Source organism: Rhincodon typus, chromosome 29 (genome assembly GCF_021869965.1).
Source record: "Rhincodon typus isolate 14 chromosome 29, sRhiTyp1.1, whole genome shotgun sequence".
NCBI classification, from domain to species: Eukaryota; Metazoa; Chordata; class Chondrichthyes; order Orectolobiformes; family Rhincodontidae; genus Rhincodon; species Rhincodon typus.
In genome coordinates, this window is record NC_063360.1 from 38,858,343 (window position 1) to 38,863,207 (window position 4,865).

Below are 4,865 nucleotides of genomic sequence, written 5' to 3' on the forward strand. Positions count from 1 at the left end.
TATCAAGCAGCACCTGCTCAGTGACGCCCAGTTTGGGTTCTGCCAGGGCCACTCAGCTCCTGATCTCATTACAGCCTTGGTTCAAACATGGACAAAAGAGCTGAATTCCAGAGGTGGGGAGAGAGTGACAGCCCTTGATATCAAGGCCACATTCAACTGAGTGTGGCATTAAGGAGCCCTAACTGGTGCAGGGAAGCAGTCCCGAAGCAGGGGTGGGGGGCTGGCGGTGAAGGGGGAGCAGTCCCAGAGCAGGGGTGGGGTGTAGGGGGATCAGTCCCAGAGTTGGGGGGGTGGGGGGGTGTAGAGGGATCAGTCCTGGAGCAGGGGTGGCGTGTAGGGGGATCAGTCCCAGAGTTGGGGGGTGGGGGGGTGTAGAGGGATCAGTCCTGGAGCAGGGGTGGTGTAGGGGGATCAGTCCCGGAAACAGCAGGCAGCATGAGGAGCGAGTCCCGGGTGGAGGCCGGTGCAGGAAAGTGAATCCTGGAGGAAATGTACCTTGTAGCAGCTGAGAAGCAGGGCAAAGTGGTCTGGAGGCTAGGAACAGAGCAGGGAGGGTTGTTGGTCTAGGGCCTGGCATGGGTGGTCAGGTCGTGTGTGGAATCCCCTCCGCACAGCCACTGCAATGTAGTGTTTATGCGAAATGTGTTTATCTGACTGTAATGTCAATCCTTTAACCATGTCTTATTTGTAACTTATTCTTTAAACACTGTAAAGTAATGCAACTACTTCTCTTTTATATCTGAGATTTGTACCCTGGTACTTGTACCTAAATGGCACCATAAGAGATGACATTGTAAAACTTTTCATTGTACTCCTGTACTTGAGTACATGTGACAATAAAGGATATTCTAAATGATGTTCTAATTCTAGCCAAACTGGAATCAATGGGAATCCAGGGGCAAACTCTCCACTGATTGGAGTCATACCTGACACATAGGAAGATGGTCGTGGTTGTTGGAGGTCAGTCATCTCAGCTGCAGGACATCTCTGCAGGATTTCCTCAGGGTAGTGTCCTCAGCCCAACCATCTTCAGCTGCTTCATCAATGACCTTCCCTCCATCATAGGGTCAGAAGTGGGGATGTTCGCCGATGATTGCACAATGTTCAGCACCATTTGTGACTCCTCAGATACTGAAGCAGTCCGTGTTCAAATGCAACAAAGACCTGGACAATATCCAGCTTGAGCTGACAAATGGGAAGTAAAATTTGAGCCACACAAATCCAGGCAATGACCATTTCCAATACGAGACAACCTAACCACTGTCCATTGTCATATCACATTGTAATAACTGTTGGAGTCAAATTCCATTATTCATGCAGTCGTAATGAATGTACAAAGTTAATTAAACCTTTGCACCAATCTTACTTTACCCTCTAATTCAAGTTAAAAGAATATACACAGCACAGGAACTGCAATGGTTCAAGAAGGCAGCTCACCACCACCACCTTCAAGGGCAACTAGGGATGGGCAATAAATGTTGCCCAGCCAGCAACACCCACATCCCAAAAATGAATAAAAGAGACATTTCTTTTTCATTATCAAGGGAATAACTATTTATTGTAATGAATCTAACCTATGACAAGAAAAAAGTATAAACTTCTCACTTACAACACGATAATGTAAACTCTACCCTTTAAAAAAGTTCCCATACACACACAAACACACTTAGAGAGACAAGTATTGTGTGTGTGTTCGGGGAAGACGAAATCACCAGTGTCTTTCGACTGCCACTTTGAAAGGTTTGGAAGAGCCAGGAGCAGCCCAAACTGGGTCATTTATTCGGATTTATTTCAGCTTCTCAAGGACAGCTTGACATTCTGCTAATCGGACCAGCCTTGCCTGTTTGTGTAACCCATCTGTTCAAGTTATTGTGCTGAAGTTAGGGACAAAGTTCCAATAAAACTCACACATTGATAAAAATCTCATGATTTCCCACTTGGTTTTAGAAACAGGGTATTCAGTCAGGGCCTTCACTTTCGCTGTTTTTAGCAATCCTTCCCCTGTCCCAGGTAAGTTACCAATACTTCTGCTAATTCACTTTTGGCCAGATTTTGATTTGATTTGAGACAAAATAAAACTGCAGATGCTGGAATTCAAGGCAGACAAACAGGAGGCTGTAAGAACACAGAAAAGCCAGGCAGCATCCCATGATGGCCAGTCTAATCTCCCGGTCACCACCCATTTCAACTTGTCCCCCACTCCCCCTCCGACATGCCCTACTCGGCTTCCTCCAGTGTCTCAGTGACTCGGAATGCAAATTTGAAGAACAACACCTTCCGCCTGGGCACCCTACAGCCTGGAGGACTCAACATTAAGTTCTCTAATTTCAAATAACCTTCCCACCCATCCCCTGGCTCCCTTTCCAGCTCCACCTCCTCCCTTCCATTCCACCTTCTGACCCTTCCTTCTAGCCACCAACCGAATTCATCCCTCCCATCGACCAATGCGTCGTACCTATCACCAGTGTCCACCTGTCACCACCATTCCGCTTACAGCCCTTCCCCACTCCCCCTTTATCTGCAGCTTCCCTTACCCCACATCCAGTCCGGAAGAAGGGTAATTGATTGCTCCTTTCCTCCAGATGCTGCCTGGCCTGCTGTATTTTTCCAGCTTCCTGTTTTTCTGCCTTGCATTTGATTTGATTTGATTGGATTGGATTTTTTTTTTTACTGTCGTCATGTGTATTTTGTTATATAATTGAGAAGAAGTGTTGTATAGAGTCGCACCTCTCTGGTGCCATCTTAAAACAGTGAAAAATAAAATCAAGATGTAGAATACAAAGGCAGAAAAATAAAGAAATAAAGTTCAACCTTACAGTCCTTCTTGCTATGTGCTGAGTCATGAGCCAGGTGTGACCAGCCATGAATACCCTCTCCGTGTCACTGGAACAGTCTCCACTTTCTGGCACCATCTCACCTCACCAGCACCGCCACCACCATGAGTGCTCGCTGGGCCTTGCCAATGCAACCACCAACAATGCTGCCAGCTCTCACACTGTACCCAAGCTCACCCCTGCTGCCACCTCCATGAATCTGACTTGGACACAGACGCTGTTGGGAACCAAACTCACCACAGCTACAGCAACCATGAGTCAGCACTGGTCCCACCTCGTTGATGTAGAAGCTGCTGGGAGCCCAGACTCACCTCCAGTGCCTTCACCACAAGCCTGCGCTGGACTCATCTTACCGGCACCAATACCATCGTCGTGACTGAGCTCTTCACAAGAGTTCAGTAAAAAGATGATGAAAAAAATGAGAAAAGGGAAAAAAAAAAAGAAAGAAAACCAGATGGAGCAGATGATCCCCACGCTCAGGAGCCCTGTCCCACTGCCATCTTGGACTAGTAGTTCCAGGACTTATATTCCTAAGATTTATTACTAAGCCAGTAACTGCAATTGTTTAAACAGGTCTTCTGATTCCCTTACATGCTCTTCTCATGTGTTACTGTTAATAGAACACAGAACATAGAACTGTACAGCACAGGAATGGGCCCTTCGACCCATGATGCCATGTGAATATTACACCAAATGAAACTAATGCCTTCTGCCTGCCATAGGTCCATATCCCTCCATTCCTTGCGTATTCATGTGTTTATCTAAAAAACCTTAAATGCCCCTATTGTATCTGCCCCCACCTCTACCCCTGGCAGCGTGTTGCAGCTTCCTACTACTCTGTGTAAAAACACTTGCTCCTCACGCCTCCTTTGAATTTTCCCCATCTTTCCCTAAATACATGCCCTCTACTATTAGACATTTCAACTCTGGGAAAAATATTCTGTCTATCAACCCTGTCTGTGCATCTCATAATTTAATAAACTTCTATCAAGTCTCCCCTTAGACTCCAAGGACCAGGAAAGTTGACATTGTAGGTCAGGACCCTTCTTCAGAAGAAGCTGCCAGGCCTGCTGTGTTCCTCCAGCTCCACCCTGTGTTATCTCTGACTCCAGCATCGGCAGTTCCTACTATCCCCACAGCCTCCGCCGCTCAAGTGAAAACAACCTGAGGATTTTCTAGCCTCTCCTTCTAGTTCATGCTCTCTAATCCAGGCAGAATCCTGGTAAACCTCTTCTGCACCTTCTCCAAAGCCTCCACATTCTTCCTGTAAAGTGGCGACCAGAATTGAACACAATACTCTAAGTGTGGCCTAACCAAACTCTCAAAGCTGCAGAGATAGGAGGAACTGCAGATGCTGGAGAATCTGAGATAACAAGGTGTAGAGCTGGATGAGCACAGCAGGCCAAGCAGCATCAGAGGAGCAGGAAGGCTGACGTTTCGGGCCTAGACCCTTCTTCAGAAAACGAAGGGCCTAGGCCCGAAATGTCAGCCTTCCTGCTCCTCTCAAAGCTGCAACATGACATCCTGACTCTTGTACTCATTTCCACGACCAATAAAGGCAAGCATGCCATACACCTTCTTTGCCACCCTATCTATCTGTGTGGCCACTTTCAGGGAGTTATGGTCTTAAACCCCAAGATCCCTCTGTATATCAATGCTGTTCAGAGTCCTTCCATTAACTGTATTCTTTTCCTTAACATTTGATCTCCTAAAGTGCAGCACCTCACACTTACCCGGATTAAACTCCATCTGCCATTTCTCTGCCCATATCTGCAACTGACCTATATCCCACTGTATCCTTTGACAACCTTCTACACTATCCACAGCTCCACCAACCTTTGTGTTATCTGTAAACTTACTAACCCACCCATCTACATTTACATCCAAGTTTTTTATATATATCCCAAACAGCAGAGGTCCCAGTACGGATGCCTGTGGAACACCACTAGTCACGGACCTCCAGCCTGAAAAACACCCATCCACCAGTGAGTATAAACCTACTGGAGCTTGGGGATTGTGGCCTAGTCAGTG

General features: G+C 46.8%; 1 protein-coding gene across 2 annotated transcripts in view; it reads right to left on the reverse strand.

Annotated features, from left to right (window-relative positions):
- Positions 1 to 4,865, reverse strand: part of LOC109924177 (protein S100-A11-like) — a 29,358-nt gene that overhangs the window by 13,657 nt on the left and 10,836 nt on the right. Inside the window, exon 1 of one of the 2 annotated variants that reach the window (XM_048614011.1) lies at positions 927 to 1,150. The exons of the other annotated variant lie outside the window; for it this stretch is intronic. The gene's annotated coding sequence lies outside the window, so the exon portion shown is untranslated. Of the gene's footprint in view, positions 1 to 926; positions 1,151 to 4,865 lie in introns of those variants that run through there. 2 annotated transcript variants of the gene reach the window in all.